Consider the following 16,355-nt stretch of genomic DNA (forward strand, 5'->3'; position numbering starts at 1 on the left):
ACTGCTACGGTCGCAGGTTCGAATCCTGCTTCGGGCATGGATGTGTGTGATGTCCTTAGGTTAGTTAGGTTTAAGTAGTTCTAAGTTTTAGGGGACTGATGACCTCAGAAGTTGAGTCCCATAGTGCTCAGAGCCATTTGAACCATTTATCTTCATTACCGATGTTCGACGCACTCAGCTACAGACGACGTCTTCTGCAAACGATTCGTACGAGTGTTCGAAGTCACAGGTTAAGAGCACTATCATGAACCAAGTGATCACATTTGCTAACGCTTATCTAGCCTCTCGCATCCTCTCATCCTTCCAACGCCGGTGGTGTTGGCACGCTGAATTCAGGAGGGATTAGGATACCTTGAGAGCACAGGGCTGCTTTTTAAAGTCGAATGAGAAACCCTCATCCTCCCTACTATGCGTGGAGACCTTGGGCTAGATCACATTCGCGAACAAACAGTGATCAAGATGCTGACCTTACGTCAGACAAGTCTGACTGGTCACTTCATAGATGAACTGTGCACTATCGTCTCGTCGGGCGCCCGTAACGGTGGCTCACATCTCACAGTCGGTTGCTCACATACGAATCTTTTTTGTGGAACAGAGTTATGTACATACGGATCTGACGACTATCAGAATGGTAACGGCATGTGATATACAGGGTGTTACAAAAAGGTACGGCCAAACTTTCAGGAAACATTCCTCACACACAAAGAAAGAAATTATGTTATGTGGACATGTGTCCGGAAACGCTTACTTTCCAAGTTAGAGCTCATTTTATTACTTCTCTTCAGATCACATTAATCATGGAATGGAAACACACAGAATGAGGATTGACACATTGCTGGATGAAACATTCGCAGAAGTGTACCCGTGGAGGCCAATCAGCTGCTGATAGTGCCTGCACACGCTGTACGTGGTACGGAAACAACTGGTTCTCCCGTAGCACTCTCCATACAGTGACGTGCTCAACGTTACCTTGTACAGCAGCAACTTCTCTGACGCTGACATTAGGGTTATCGTCAACTGCACGAAGAATTGCCTCGTCCATTGCAGGTGTCCTCGTCGTTCTAGGTCTTCCCCAGTCGCGAGTCATAGGCTGGAATGTTCCGTGCTCCCTAAGACGCCGATCAATTGCTTCGAACGTCTTCCTGTCGGGACACCTTCGTTCTGGAAATCTGTCTCGATACAAACGTACCGCGCCACGGCTATTGCCCCGTGCTAATCCATACATCAAATGGGCATCTGCCAACTCCGCGTTTGTAAACATTGCACTGACTGCAAAACCACGTTCGTGATGAACACTAACCTGTTGATGCTACGTACTGATGTGCTTGATGCTAGAACTGTAGAGCAATGAGTCGCATGTCAACACAAGCACCGAAGTCAACGTCACCTTCCTTCAATTGGGCCAACTGGCGGTGAATCGAGGAAGTACAGTACATACTGACGAAACTAAAATGAGCTCTAACATGGAAATTAAGCGTTTCCGGACACATGTCCACATAACATCTTTTCTTTATTTGTGTGTGAGGAATGTTTCTTGAAAGTTTGGCCGTACCTTTTTGTAACACACTATATATCGCATATTGACGGCCGAAATGCCGTAGAGAAACGGCAACCAACAGCGACATGTCTGTGGTATGGTGTACGATGCATTACGTACACTTTGATAAGGAGAAGCGTTGCACTGTGGTGTAAGGTGGTAAATGGTAAATATGTGCCACGTTCAAGGTTACATAAATTTTACATGACGGATACGCCACTGTGCTGACAGTGCAATGTTATAGACAGAGATGAACATCCCCTGACATGTGGACCTTTGCGGCAATAAGGTGTTTGGTCCAAAAAATGATTGCCTTCTTCCTTCGGGTGGTGCCACAAGCAATTGAACCACAGATTCTACTTCTCCCGGATATGACACACTGCCCCCGACTGGAGTTCAACACAGTGACTTTGATCCCGGTTCTGACTGCATCTGACCTTTTGCGAGAGGGCACAAAGTATGTGGTAGACTTTTGGGCCTTACTAAAACAACGTCACTCATTAAATTTGTAAAAGCCGATACATCGAACACATTACGAAAACTTTTAGGCAGCGCCTTGCTTGACCTCCCACCCAGTTGGCATGTATTGGTAGGAGAATGTAATTACTACATGTGATGATCCTGAACAAGAAAGGACCAGGACAGTGGAGAGGATCCAGCATCACATGCGAAGACGTTCCCGGCTCCAACACGAGGCACAAATGGGAGCGGCTAGGAACGCGCCCACGAAGAGGGATGTGATCCGTTATTGCTTTGTACTAAGAGCATTTTACATCTATTACCATATACAGGGTGTTTCACTAAATGTGTTTGCCTCTGCAAGTTACGAAATAATTGGCGACAGAAATATTTATTGCGGTAGGTCACCATAAGAAACGTTACACGCGCAGAATGGGCAGGGTGACCATCGTGCTGCATCCACATATGGACTGTCGTTTGTAGACACACATGTTCAAGGAGACCACCCAAACTGTCGACTATAAACGCGCGATATATCTCACCTGTCAGTGTACCTGGGAAGTAGTGTGGACCGATGATTTCATCCCCAAGGATTCCACACCATACATTAGTGGACCACCTACGTTGACGGTCGACAGGTCGTACCCACCGAGGGTTGTCTGCGGCCAAGTAGTGCACATTATGGCGATTCACTGCACCATAATTTGTGAACGTGGACTCATCAGAGAACATAACACCTTGTAAAGACTCCAGCGTGAAATTACGCATGGCTCTTTCACAGAATGTAACTCGTGCATGGAAATTGTTCCCATGCAGCTCCTGGGTCAGTGACAGGGGCTACGGGTGAAAACTCTGGCCGTGTACTATACGCCACACGGATGTGAGACTGACACCAGCAACTGCAGCAACGGCTCGTAAACTGACATTGTGGTGTACTGCATCTAAAACAAACACCTTCGCCTCCTCACTTCTTGCAGTTCTTCGTCTGTTACTGTGGCGCATTACCCAGCTGCCTGTTTCCCGAAGTCGTTGTTCGACACGTAAGAACGTAATGGCTGCCGGAACTCTTCGCCTAGGATATCTCACGGCGTACGCCATGGCTGCTTCAGTGGCATCGTTGTCGGCACTTGCCCAGCGTTAGCAACATGTGAGCGTACTCGTTGTTCGTGTATATTGAGCCCCCTTTGTTTGTGTGGCTCGAACTGTCGGGTATACGGCCGTGTGCGGAGACAGTCGGCAGTCTTAACAGTGCATCTAGGAAGCTTCTCGCACCGTGACACCGGCGACGTTACAACTCGGCAGCACCATATTTAGAAGGCGCATTGCGTTATGCGCAGCGTGTGTGATATCTGCCCCTGAAACTTTGAAGGGTTGTAGCTCCCAAACTAAAAGTGATAGGATTGTAATTTAAATTGATGTATACACAGCTGGCGTTACTGATTCCAGCGCATGATAGAAACAACTACTGTTCCATTTATAAATTGTACATTTTTGCTGTAACTCTTTGGATAATAACACAATAAACTGTGTTCATAGCTCCGTAGACAGTGTAACGTTTCTTATGGTGACCTACCGCAATAAATATTTGCGTAGCCTATTACTTCGTAACTTACAGAGGCAAACACATTTAGTGAAACACCCTGTACGTCACACAAAAACTGATGTTGAAAAAGAACAAAGAAAGTGGTTAATGCTACTGCTTGCGATAAATACGAGATCTGGGTTCGAGTCCCGGTCTGGCACAAATTTTCATGTACTGCAAACAGACGACATCATCTTACAAAAAATGTCCTATTCATTTTTTTCTCTAGGACTAATAATTTCTATGTCGCAGTACATGGAAAAATCGTAGATTATTTAAAACATTGTTTTAACGGGATGAAATTAACGTTTATCTTCAAATGAAATGGGTTGAAAACAAATGGTAGAACTGAAGACTGAAAAAAGGACAGTAATCCGACGGAAAATCCGTCGTTTGTTGGAGTAGATCTAGATTTCGACTATTATGCAGTGTTCATCGGAGCTAAAAAGTACATAGAGAGGTGGAATCAAAAACAGATAATAAATATATCAAATAACACAGGCGCAGAAATCCTTAGGTAAGTGTATAGCAATAATATATGAGTTGGCAACATGTGACATAGGTCCCAAAGTGTCTAATAAATGACACGGGTCTGCATGTGGCTGACGCCATCGCAAGTGGCACGAACATACGTACATCGTCGAGGGCTTGTGGAGCCCTCTGTCAGAGTATACATGCAAAAATTCTTATTTCAATATTTTAAAACAATTTTTACTATGAAACCATAACTGACAGTTGGATCTTACGGAAGTGTGTGTCTAGGGTTTACAAATTCATGGAAATCACACAGAAATCTTACATGTGAGTAAAGACATAAGGGCATGCAGGGTTCTCTATAGAAATCAGTGTATTACAAATGCATGACTTATTTAGTATTAAGATGAATGGAGTAAAATCCGTTCACAAAAATCCATACCGTAATAGATTTAAAGTATGCGAAGACACTTAAAACTTTTTAAAACTATGGAAATGTACAGTGAGGTAAAATAACGCAAAACCGTGCCGTAAGGGACTTAACGTGCCCACTCTGGGCTTACAGTACTGTGTGGTACTAATCAAAGAAGTGTTGAATTACAATACAAATACTGGTTGCTAAATTTAGGACGGCCGGGGTGGCCGAGAGGTTCTAGGCGCCACAGTCTGGAACCGAGCGACCGCTACGGTCGCAGGTTCGAATTCTGGCTCGGGCATGGATGTGTGTTACGTCCTTCGGTTAGCTAGGTTTAAGTAGTTCTAAATCTAGGGGACTGATGAGCTCAGGTGTTAAGTCCCATAGTGCTTACAGCCATTTGAACCATTTGTCTCTCTGGTATCATGATTTTCCACAGAACTCTTGCGTACTGTACTGCAAATGTGCTCCTTCAATGAAAATAATAATTGCTAATGATTAGAACAGATAAAACAGTCTTGGTTGCACAAGATAGTTTTATTTAGTTTTCATATGATGGCTGCTGACGCGTTTCTCCCGTTCTAAGCATCATCAGACAATCTGGGTAAATTAAAATTAGTATAAGTGTAAATTGCTATTAAAGACAATAATAAATAAATTGAAAATAACAAGAGGAATATGTACACCGATTAGAGTATGGAGCAAAGGGCCACATTTTTGTTTGAGGGGGAGGTGAGGGGTATAAATTTCAGTTCATAAAATATTGCACAATAACTGAGCTTACCGATAAAAATTCTTGCCAGTTGTAACCGAGGCGTCGAACGTAATTAAGAGTCCCACGGAACTGGGAGGTAGCAACCAGATAGCCGCTGCCAATGCTTCATTACATCACCAATAAAATTCTTCTTACTCGTAACCGAGGCGTCAAACGTGATTAAGAGTCCGAAGGAACTGACAGGTAACATGCAGACAGCCACTGTCAACGCTTTAAAAAATCATCTAGAAGCAACACGAAAATAGGTAATGACAGTAGGGAAAAAAAAGCTGCTACAGCCGGCCGGAGTGGCCGTGCGGTTCTAGGCGCTACAGTCTGGAACCGAGCGACCGCTACGGTCGCAGATTCGAATCCTGCCTCGGGCATGGATGTGTGTGATGTCCTTAGGTTAGTTAGGTTTAATTAGTTCTAAGTTCTAGGCGACTGATGACCTCAGAAGTTAAGTCGCATAGTGCTCAGAGCCAAAGCCGCTAAACTGTGCAAGGGGTACCTAACTTCGGCAAATAGGCATATTCAGAGAGCAAAATACACCCATGTAATGGCTGGGCTAATACACCTTTGTAAAATGAATGGACACAAATAAGAATGAAGACACAGCTAAAATTTTAGATAAAAATATCAAGCAACGAAGCCAGAAGCATCACAAAACCGGAACTGTGACGGTGATAGCTTACCCATGAAGAAACCGCCCCATGAACACATATACGGTCTGTTTACATTACTGTGAGCAAGGGCTGTCATCGCGACAACTATATTGCCAAGCAAAATAACGAAAGGGAAGTGTTTATCGCTTACTCCACTTTCGCTGATCACGCAGTAAAACTTCGGCATTGGCCACGATGTTTTAAGTTATTACTTCTGTACTACGAGCAGTATCTGCGTTACATTTTGTAGACAGGGTCGACATATAGGACAGAACGTACTTGCAGAATTATATCATTACACGAGACATAGTTCAGGAGTTATGATATGGCGTCACGAACTTGGAGATGCGTGAAAAATTAGGGTTTTGCGTCTCAGACTATTACGTTGCTACATGCTTAACGCCGAATATTTAACACATTAACCAACTGGTAAAGTAATCAGACATTTGAAGCTGTTTTATACATGGGAATTCGATTCTTTAAAGAATCAGGGATGGGACTGGAGTTACTAGTTCTGATTAATCAAAAAATAATTCGAAACAAAGATAGGTAAATATCGTTAATTTCTGCTAAAATCCTATATTTATCCGTAGCTCACTGGCTGGGGGGGAAAACTTGCCTTCATTTGGATCTCTGCAAGGTACGCCGCCCTGTCGTATTAACGTCACCACCTGTCAAAGGCACGAAAAACCACCTTGTGCAGCGTGGACAGCTACGAGATGTGCAGGAAGAGACTTAATGAGGTTCTGGAAGGTAACGACAGGGATGTGAAGTCATGCCGACCCCAGTGCCGTGTCCAGCTGCGCTAGGTTACTGGTTGGGACTTCACATGGCGATCAGCCGTATCGAGGTGGTCCCACAAATTCCCGATTGGCTTCAAATCCGGTGAGTTTGGTAGCTAGGGGATACTCCCGCACACCCACCGCCGCCGCGGCTGCACAGATATCGTTTCGCCACCCGCCGCCCCCCCCCCCCCCCCCGCCTCGCCCCGTTTCCTCCCCGCCCCCGGCAGCGGAGCTGATCTCAAAAGTTTGTGTTTATATTGTCCCGGCTAGTTAAGAACCATTCCCTGCCGTGTGGGTCGGGCATAAAACACCTCTGAATCACTTTGTGAGTCTAGTCGTGTGAACTAGCAGTTGAAAATTGATCGAGTTTTTCCAGAGATATTTCATACACTCTCAACCGCGACGGATTCAAAGACAGTTTTGTTTTTATTTTTATTACTCTGGAGTAAGATATCAATTGAGTTCCAGTCTATTTTTACTAATTTGTTTGCCTGAGTAATTTGATTTAGTGACTTTAGCAGTCTGTATACATTCGTTGAATCCTATTAAATCTGTTCATAGAAAGTTTATCAGCTTCCTTCAATAACCCTTGAATGTTCACAGATATTATTGTATATGTACTAGCTGATTATGGAATTTAGTAAACACTGGGAATGTCTCGCATATTTCTGTTTTATTGACACAATTAAGTCCTTAAATTAATGAGAGATGGCACTGGGGGATCAATGAAAGGAGAATTGATCCTAGTGTGTATTGTTTCGGTATGATAAGTCAGTCAGTACTACATTCCTTCTTGTACCTATCACCAAAGATATGTTTTCCCATGAAACTGCCCTTTGCCATTAATGTCCGATAAATTATAAGTACGTCTCTGGGCCTTACAATTTCTAAGCTTCTCAGTTCTCACCACACAATATTAATTATGGGTTCGAATCCATTCAATGTCTGTTCACCGCAAGTTTAGTCTTTTAACGGGCACTATTTTTCACTTATTTATTAGCGGAATCACATTGACAACGAGCGGCAAACATACTAGTGTGATAAGGTCCAAACTATTTGAAACTATTTTCGGTTCCAATACTCTTTAATAATTCGCACACAGCGAATAAACTCCTAATTCAACATAAAAGTTTCCTTATTGTCAATAAATCTCTTCACAATCGTAAGTATACGATCGTAGCGTTTCGTTTAACACGTATAATCACAATTCACTTGAACATCAATGTTCGTACACCAAATCACCGCCGCGCGGGATAAGTGAGCGGTCTACGGCGCTGCAGTCATGGACTGTGCGGCTGGTCCCGACGGAGGTTCGAGTCCTCCCTCGGGCATGGTTGTGTGTGTTTGTCCTTAGGATAATTTAGGTTAAGTAGTGTGTAAGCTTAGGGACTGATGACCTTAGCAGTTAACTCCCATAAGGTTTCACACACATTTTAACATTTGAACCAAATCACCTGTAATTGTCTCCGTCTCTGAATTTATCCCAAAACAATCTATTCTCCACCACTCCAATGTCTAATCCAGTTCTAAGAATGAACTTTAATTAGGCTTATAATCCCAAAATCTCCGCCCCTGGTAGCTGTATGGTCAGCGCGACGGAACGTCATACGTAATGGCCCGGGTTCGATTCTCGGATGGATCGGAGAGTTTCTCCGCTCAGGGACTGGGTGTAGTGTTGTTCTTATCATCGTCATTTCATCCCCATCGACACGCAGGTCGCCGAAGTGGCGTCAATTCGAAAGACTTGCACCAGGCGAACGGTCTACCCGATGGGAGGCCCTAGCCACACGGCATTTCCATTTTCTCTAAAAATTCCGACTACCATGAAAGAACTGCGAACACACTCGCCACCGCTGAAAACAAAAACACAAGAGACCTAACAATGCTGCGCATTTGTTTATATATTACATTCAAAACAAAACGCAGCTATGTTATGTCTTCCTTGGATTCCCTTTGTACTACATTGCGTTACTCCATTTCGAATATCTACTCTTCGTAAAATTTTAACTATTACTTCGAAATGCTACTAGCGTTTTTTGGCTCTTAGGTCATTTAGTATTACAGAATTTAATCTAATATTCTTTTCCGTATAACCACTCTCTAAAGAGCGGTTACTCATGCTGGTCCGTTCGAACCACGCACGTACACTGCGAGTCGTGTAACACGTTGCATTGTTCTGCTGGAAGATGCCATCGAGCAAAGGAAAAAACAAAGTGCATGTAAGGATGGACATGGCTCCCAAGGATAGACGCATACTTGCGCTGATCCACTGTGCCTTGCAAAATGACGAAATCACGAGGGGCTGCCGCGAACAGATTACCCATAGCATAACGCTTCCTCCTCCGGCCTGCACTCTTCTGACCATTGTTGCAGAGTGTTTGCTTTCAGTCTGATGGAGCATGACACATGATCTATCAGAAAAGGCCACCTGTGGGCACGTAGTGAAAGTCCAGTTGCAATATTGGCCTAAAATTCCAGTCTTCGTCGCCAATGAACAGGAGTCACCATGGGTACCTGTTGTGGAGGGCCATTGCAACAACATGCGCTGCATGTTCATTGAGACTTCACTGTTGGTTGCCCCTTGGTTCATCTGCGTGGCCAGTTGCACAAAAAACAACAAAATAGTTCAAATGGCTCTAAGCACTATGGGACTTAACATCTGAGCTCATTAGTTCCCTAGACTTAGAACTGCTTAAAGCTAACTAACTTAAGGACCTCACACACATCCATGTCCGAAGTAGGATTCGAACCTGCGACCGTATCAGCAGCGCGGTTCCGGACTGAAGCGCCTAGAATCGCTCGGTCACAGCGGCCGGCGTTGCACAATAGTTGCACCCGTCTATTCGTCGGTACACATCTCCCCAGCCGTCGTTCACCCTGTCATCTACGGCCCTTGGTGCACCGTAGTAGCCTCGGCGCCGTTTCTGGATAGCGCCACTTTGCCATCCACGGTAAGTTTACAAACTTAGCTGTTTCGTAAATGCTTCCACGCTTGGCCAGAAAGCCAATGATCATGCCCTTTTGGACGTCAGATAAACCGCTCCTTTCCCACTATATGCAACGACTACACTGTTTTCCACGTTCCTGCAATGAGCTTTATATACCCTCCACTGCTGGGGCTGCCACCTGCCGTCTTTGAATGATTGTTGCACGCTAGCGTCGAACATAGCCAGTGGTCAAGTTAATGTGACTGGACCGTGTGGTAGTAAACAAAATGCTGTTTCAAAATTTCAGTGTTTACTTGGTACCTTTGACCTTCACTCAACACACGTATTCGCTGCTCTAGCACATTTTATGCTCCATCGGAGAGACGGCCATACGTGTGTATGGCGTGAAACGTTTGAAAGCAAAAACCTTGCAACAATCGTCGGTCGGGTCAGTCGGGTCCAGGCTGGAGGAACGTTTTCGTAGCATTCCCTGGGTGATGTCGTCGTACTTGAAGGCACAATTGATCAATACGTGTATACATCTATTCTTGGGGACTATCTACATCCCTACACGCAGTTTGTTTTACCTCTGCAAGATGCCATCTACCAGCTGGACAGTGCAACGTGTCACACAGCTCGCAGTGCTCGTGTGTGGATGAGTTGGCAGTACTCCCCAGGCCACTAAACTCTCCGAATTTGAAACAGTCGAAAATTTGCGGGACCACCTCGACCGGGCTGTCCCCACCGCAGCTCCTCAGCTGAGAAACCTGATGCAGCTGGGCGTCGGCACTGGAATCGCCACGGCTTCACATCCCTATCGGTACGTTCCAGAATCTTCCTTCCTGGACGTGGTTATTGAGGCTTTGACGGGTGGTCACATTAATGTAACTGGACAGTGTAATGAGCAAATTACATGATTGAATTTGTAGGTGTTTAGGTATACACAGATGAGAAATTCTTGCACACAGAGCTCTCGCCTCAGACAGAAACAATGGCTCTTACCCGACTGAGCATTGAATCAAATTGAGCTCGAATGACAAATAAAGCTATTCCATGCTGCTTCAGCTCCATGCTTCGTCAATCGTAATGGATGACGTGTAGTGCCACGACAGTCCATCAGCAACCCATGGAAAGATGTTTTCAGTGGGTAAGAGGTCTGACGAACTTGTTGGCCGGGGTAACAAACTCTATATCGAGGTAGAGTATGACAACAAAGGCAACAGATCTTGTGTACCTCAGCGATGTTAGGCTCGTAATCATTTGAAAACACCTTGATGGCTGAAAACGCTCTTGGAGTTTGAAAATAAAATTGAAACTGGTGCTGCTGCTTGCTTCCAAGTAATTACTACCATTTCGGACTCTCACCATCACGTTTAATGTACTGGACTGTCTGGGAGCCGTACCAGGCGGGATTAATAGAGGAGACAGAGAAGTTCCCATTAACAGCAGCACGTTTCGTCATGGTTTCAGTTAGTAAGCGGGAGAACGTTCCTGACGAGCTCATCCAGTTCCAAAGGCCCGCTACAAGAAAAGCTTTGTGCATAAAGTAGAGGTTTGCATAAAGTAGAGATTTTGAGATACCTCGCATATAGCATCGTCCTTACAGTGCGTTCGAGCAAATTTCGCTTCTGGTCTCTTCACCACGTTGCGAGGTACTTGCTGAGTTCTGTACACAGAGAAGTCTTCAACCAGCCGCAGTTCAACATTTAGCTTCCGAGACACGACACGTTACGAGCGGGCAGTATTTTCTGGCTCGGCGTCGCGGCACCAAAGACGTAGGAGTTCCCCCTTCGGTTGGCTCTCCCTGCACTCCCCCTGCAAGCCATTTCCCCTCTAACAATAACACCGCCATTGCAGCACTCCCTTTCCACCGTGATGTTTTATTAATGTAATGACGCTGAGCGCTGAAAAAACCGCGGACAGCGCGGAGCTGCAATTAGAAGCGTGTGCTGCGGACGACAAAGGCGCGGCCGACCACAGAAGCCGCCGCCGCCGCCTCCGCCAGCCGCCTCCGTTTTTATACGACGGCCGTCCCGCCCCCGCCCGAGTCGGTCTCCGAGATATGTAAATCCCGGGGAATTGCTTTAGTGGCACGGCCGCTCGCTGTAAACCATTCTTGCGCGAACCGTAAAAGGCGCTGGGGTGTTTATGAGGAGCGCTTTTGTGGCCGCCCTGGACTATAATAACTGCGCCGCTACCCGGCGGACTTTACGATTAACAGGTGCGCCATCGGCAGGGACGTGTAGGCAGCTCCACCGAGCTTGGGACGAGGTACTCGCCTCTGCTGCGGGAGACACGACTTACACCGACTGTCCGAGACTCTGGTACACCCAGGGGCGTATCTAGGATCCGTGGACCTCCACGCTGAACCTGTGGTGCGGGCCCTACCAGCAGAAATTTATGATAGTTAAACTGCGAAAAACTACCATTTTAGACTAATTTTTGTATGAAGAGGCTGTATAACGCAGGATGTAAGGTTTTGAACGGTGTCTGTTGTCGGATCTTTCGTTTTCCCTCCACCTATCCTGCTTTTACAAGATCCATAGTAATTATTTTTATAATTATCTGCCGCGCGGGATTAGCCGAGCGGTCTAGACGCTGCAGTCATGGACTGTGCGGCTCGTGCCGGCGGAGGTTCGAGTCCTCCCTCGGGCATGGGTGTGTGTGTTTGTCATTAGGATAATTTAGGTTAAATAGTGTATAAGCTTAGGGACTGATGACTTTAGCAGTTAAGTCCCACAAAATTTCACACACATTTGAACATATAATTATCTCTGAGATATCTAACTAGCCAGGTTCTTTACGTGTCGATTCTGGTACGTTTGTAAACACTTTGTGTGACCACTGCATCAGAAACTTGGTGGTTCTTGGGCAGTTGGCTCTCAGCCAATTACAAGCCTTGACGGCAGAGTTCGCCATAAGCTTCTTGTTTAAGGAGGAAGTCAGCCAGCGAATGGACTTGAGTGAACAACACTTGGAATGATAACACGTGTTTTCTACTAGATCCGTATTAGAAGGAATAGGGTGATCTAGTTTTAATTTTTAGTCGATGGAGAACCACTCAAAAAAGCACTCCGTCTTCAGGCCACGAGTGGCCGACCGCCGTGTCATCCTCGGTGGAGGATGCGGATAGGAGGGGCGTGGGGTCAGCACACCGCACTCCCGGTCGTAAGATGGTATTCTTGACCGAAGCCGCAACTATTCGGTCGAGTAGCTCCTCAATTGGCATCACGAGGCTGAGTGCACCCCGGAAAATGGCAACAGCGAATGGAGGCCTGGATGATCACCCATTTTGCCGACCACGCCCGACAGCGCTTAACTTCGGTGATCTCACGGGAACCGGTGTATCCACTGCGGCAAGGCCGTTGCCGATGTAGAACCATGATTCTGAATAATTTGTACGGTGCACTAGGTAACCGTTAAGATGCTCCCAAGTTATTTTGTTGCTCTAAACTCTATGCAGCCGCTTGAGGTAAGTTATGTCGCAAATTCGTATTCTTCTGCACGCCGATGTACGGTGAGGTGATGAAATGTCTTGTCGGATCTCCTTTAGCCAGATGTAGCGCAGCTCCTCGAGGTGGCATCGACTGAACAAGTCGTTCGAAATCCCTGCAGCAACATTAAGCCATACTGCCTCTACAGCCTACAGCGAAAGTGTTGCCAGTGAAGGATGGTGTACACTAATCCATCTCTTAATTATGTCTCATAAATGTTCGATGTGACTCATGTCAGGGCCGGCCGGAGTGGCCGTGCGGTTCTGGGCGCTACAGTCTGGAACCGAGCGGCCGCTACGGTCGCAGGTTCGAATCCTGCCTCAGGCATGGATGTGTGTGATGTCCTTAGGTTAGTTAGGTTTAATTAGTTCTAAGTTCTAGGCGACTGGTGACCTCAGAAGTTAAGTCGCATAGTGCTCAGAGCCATTTGAACCATTTGAACTCATGTCAGGCGATCTGGCTGGCTAACCATTTGCTCGAATGGTTCATAACGTTCTTCAAACCAGTCGCGAACAAGCGTAGCCCGGAGACATAGGCCATTGTCATCCACAAAAATTCCATCGTTGTTTGGGAACATGAAGCCAATGAATGGCTGCTAATGGTTTCTAGGCAGCTGAACTTTACCATATCTAGTGAATGATCGGGTCAGTTAGACCAGAGGACTGAGTCGATTCCATCCAAACATAGCCCACACCATTACGGAAACACCACCGGCTTGCATTGTGTCTTGTTGACAACATTGAGTCCACAGCTTCGTGGGGTCTGCGCTACATTCTAACCCTACCAGCAGCTCTTACCAACTGAAATCAGGACTCATCTGACCAGACCACGGTTTACAAGTCGTCTATGGTCCAACCGATATGGTCACGAGCTCAGGAGAGGCGCTGGAGGCGATGTAGTGCCGTTAGAAAACTCACTCGTGTCGGTCGTCTGCAGCCATAGCCCACTAACGCCAAATTTCGCCGCATTGTCCTAACAGATACCTTCGTCGTACATCTGACATTGATTTTGTTTGTCTGTTAGTACCAACAACACTACGCAAGCGCCGCTGCTCTCGTTCGTTAAGTGAAGTTACCTTTAAATCAATACAATGAAATGAATACCATTAGCTGCATACAGGCGTTGATATACGTCGACGGGGACAGTTGAAAATGTGTGCCCCGACCGGGACTCGAACCCGGGATCTCCTGCTTACATAGCAGACGCTCTATCCATCTGAGCCACTGAGGTCACAGAGGATTGTGCTACTGCAGGGACTTATCTCTGTCACGCCTCCCGTGAGACCCACATTCCCAACTTATTGTCCCGAACTATATTCGTAGTGCCCCTGCCCATTACACTCACTCGCGGCTTTACCGATTCCTGTAAGAGTTCAGGCAATGTGTGTGTGCATCGCCGGCCATTTGACCATCTTCTGTGCGTATGCACACACTTGCCTGAACTCTTACGGGAACCGGTAAAGCCGCGAGTAACATACCGTTGTTGTAACCCAACATGCTCAACAAAAAGTGTTGACATGTTGCCTTGGTGTGCTGGATCACCGGATCTGACAAATCCAGCATCATCCACAAACAGTAATTACCGTCCCTGTATTGACCGCCCAATTGCAACAGGCATGCAACTCCATCCCACAAACTGACATCCGGCACCTGTACAACACAATGCATGCATCCCTGCACGGGTTGTTAATGTACCAGCGTATCACATATGCAATGGCTTTTCTCACGCTTGCCTTAACCTGTGATATTGCAATGTAAATCGTTTAAATATGTGACCTAGATAAATGCATTCCCAAAATATCATTACTCTACGTTAACCATCTTTTGGAATTGTGATTTTTTCCCTCGGTGTATTTTCGTCGTAGTTATAAGGGTCCTGTTTTTTCTCATCGTTATATTCTAGGCTCTCAGAATTTTCTGCAGAACCTTCCTTCCCTTTTCTTCAAGTTCTTCTTGCTGTTCCTTTCGATTTGAAATAATACACACCAGGGAGTAGGTTCCTTCTGATTTTGTATCAGAATTATAGTGCTTGGTTTTTGGCCTTGTAGGATATCTCCCGTTTGTTTGTACCGGTTGTGAGTTACCTTGTAGGCAAGATCTAATTTTCTGTCTCTTCCTCTCACTGCCTCTTTATCCAGTCCATGGAAATGGATCTATTCTTCTTCGTGTTTGATTTCTCTGTCTTTTTAATCTTCGCTTGTTTTACCTCCAAGTATTTCAACCCCTGGGTCTGTGTACTACATATTCCGACTTTCGTACGAAAGTTTGAGATCTTTTTTACCAGAATTTCATGGGTCTCTGGTTAAAAGGGCAATATCGTCGGCAAAAGCTAGACACATGACCTCCACGTTGATTCATTTTTTCCCAAGGTGTATTCCACTTGTTTTTTTTTTTCAAGTCCAGAGCTCCTTCCCAGGTTTTAATTATTTTCTCCAGGACAATATTGAAGAGAACTGAGGATAATCTATCTCCTTGCCTGACTCCTGTCTCTGTTTCAAAGGATGCAAAGATTACACGAAAAAAACGCAACTTTTACGATGATATCTCTTAGGGTTTGTTTTATAATTTCCCTCGTTTTTTCTATCAGTTCCCAATTCTTCTAAAATCCTAAATACAATTTGTTTTTTGAAGTCGAAGAAAACTACTTCTGCAGTTTTCAGGTTGCTTTTCAGGTTCAATATCGGTTCCTTTTTGGAATCGAGCTTTATAGGTAATCAAACTGTTCCTCAACTCTTCTCAGCAGGGCTTTGGAGAGCACCTTATAATCAACTGAAAGTCAGGTGATCGGAGTGTAGCTGTTCGGATCCGTTCTTTTTTCTTTTAGTTGAGTGAATGTATGAGTGTGCATTTCCAGTATTACAGTAGCTTTTCAGTTTTCCATGTGACATCTATGATTTAATGTATTGATGATGAGATTAAAGAAACGCGAAGAATTGAAATTCGTGGTGTTCAACAGTATTTATTAACATCATTAACATCGCCGGGAAAAAATATCTTTTTCTTTTAAAAAAGGGAAGGAGATCCATTTGTATGCAAAAATCACTATTTCAGTTTCGAAAACAGCATATCGTAACAATAAGCAAACTCGTTTCTATCAGTAAAATGTAACATAACTATAGGAATATACCAACCGAGAAAATGTTACCAATATGTAATTCAATTACAACACTTCCCCAAACAATCAGTTTTCAAATGAAATTTTTAAATAATCTATTGCTATTTGATATGCGCCCAAGCTTCACACTACTGAAGCTGCTTATACTT

The sequence above is a fragment of the Schistocerca americana genome, chromosome 5 (genome assembly GCF_021461395.2).
Source record: "Schistocerca americana isolate TAMUIC-IGC-003095 chromosome 5, iqSchAmer2.1, whole genome shotgun sequence".
Lineage (NCBI taxonomy): Eukaryota > Metazoa > Arthropoda > Insecta > Orthoptera > Acrididae > Schistocerca > Schistocerca americana.